This window comes from Artibeus jamaicensis, unplaced genomic scaffold (genome assembly GCF_021234435.1).
Source record: "Artibeus jamaicensis isolate MK-2021 breed Jamaican fruit bat unplaced genomic scaffold, CSHL_Jam_final contig_196, whole genome shotgun sequence".
NCBI lineage: Eukaryota > Metazoa > Chordata > Mammalia > Chiroptera > Phyllostomidae > Artibeus > Artibeus jamaicensis.
Genome location: NW_026521401.1, coordinates 4,824,596 through 4,826,581, shown reverse-complemented (window position 1 = coordinate 4,826,581; position 1,986 = coordinate 4,824,596).

Genomic DNA, 1,986 nt, shown 5'->3' with positions numbered 1-1,986 from the left:
TTCTTGTGTATTGAACAAGTGTTTCCCTCAAAGTCACCAGCGGGACAGGCTGCAGTTCCTCTGGACACACTGTCCAACTCTGGTGAATATGTGATCATCTTTCCTCCTTCCTCCAAAAGATGTGGCTCTTCTGGGTATCCCTTCTACCCCAACCATCACTGAGTCTCTGGGATGTAGTGCAGGAGCCTAGACCTTTCTGAGGAAGGCCTCAGTCAACAATGAGGAGAAAGGGGGGGCGGACAATGGCATGGGGTCCTGCGATATGTTGACTACCCTGAGGACTGCATGCTCAGAGCCCCTGCTGGACTCCTCTTGAGCCTCCAGAAGAGAGCAGAGTCCAGGAGTGGCCACTCATAGGCTGGAGTATAGAGTAAGAGACTTTTCAGTCCTGGGGAGGAGACCCTGAGCTAAGGGCTGGCAGGAAATCTGGGCTCCTGAGGGCAGTACCATACTGGACTTGGAGCATAGAGAAAGGAAATGAGACCTCCCAGTCCCTGGAAGCCTAGAGAGGCCTGGGTGGGGGGCAGTCTGAGAAGGCTTCCTGGAAGAGGCAAGCAAGACCAGAGGAAGTATTATTGAGGAGGGAGAAAAGAAGGTAAAATAAAACCATACTCTTTCCCCTGGTATGGACAGGCCCCTCCATGGCTCCTCCATTCTTATATCCTTCCTTGCTCTGCTTTTCACCAGAGGCCAAATGACACCAGGGAGCAGCCCCCATACTTTGTGAAGGTACCTAAATGACCTCACTGCTAGTTCATCACAGAGGGGCAACAACCTTTCCTCCTTCCTCACCCTGCCTTGCTGGCTTCCCAGAAGAAGTCTCTTTGGAATCAGAAAAAGGAAGGGGAAAATGGATAAGAAGAGGGGAAAGAATGGAAAGAGATGAGAGGAAGGTGAAGGGATCTAGTGCATCCTTGGAGACCTTCAGGCACTGTCTGTCTGGATGAAGAGATGCCACAAATGAGGAGGCTTAGCCACCTCAATGCCCTTCCTTGTGAGCTGGGAGCACAGTGTCCCTGGGCTGCCTGGTGCTCTCTGAAGCCCCCTGCCCCAGGTGCTGTCTCTGCCCCCTTGACCCAGCAGGCTCATCTCCATGGGCCTCCAGTGCCCTGTAGCCTTCCTAATCTTAATTGGGACCTGCAATTGCTGGGTCCATAATGGTGAGGAGGGCCATAGTGATGGCCCCTGGGGGATGCCTAGATTCTCTGAAAGAGGCCCTGGCTGCCCAGAGGAGGGAGATGGACAGGGACTCAGGTTTGACTGAAAGTCAAGGGCGACTGGGTCCCTGCCTGTCCTTGGCCTGGGCTTCACCAGGAATGGTCATCTGCAGTGTGAAGGCTGGGAGGGTGGGAAGACAAAACAGCAGTGTCTGGAGGCCCTAGACCCTCTACTGGGGCCTGAGTGGGGACATCCCCAAGCATTGCTTTCTCCCCATCAATTCATACCAGTTCTATTAGTGTTGGAGCTGTGATTATAAAGCAATCAGGGGAACCCTTTATCCTCACTTTTTTAAAAATTTTCATTTTATTGATTATGCCATTACAGTTGCTCTATTTCCCCCTTCATTCCCCTCCACCCTGCACCCCCCCACCCCTACCATTCCCCCCCTTTAGCTTATGACCATGTGTCTCAAGTTCTTTGGATTCTATATTTCCCATACAATTCTTGCCCTCCCCTATCTATTTTCTACCTACTGTCTATGCTACTTATTTTCTGTACCTTCTCCCCCCTTCTCCTCCCACTCCCCTGTTGCTAACTCTCCATGTGATCTTCATTTCTATGGTTCTGCTCCTGATCTAGCTGTCCTTTTAGCTTGCTTTTGTTTTAGATGTGGTTGTTAATAACTGAGTTTGCTGTCCTTTCACTGTTCATATTTTTTACCTTCTTTTTTTTAGATAAGTCCCTTTAACATTTTGTATAAGAAGGGCTTGGTGATGATGAACTTGAATTTGATCTTATCTGAGAAGCACTTTATCTGCCCTTCCA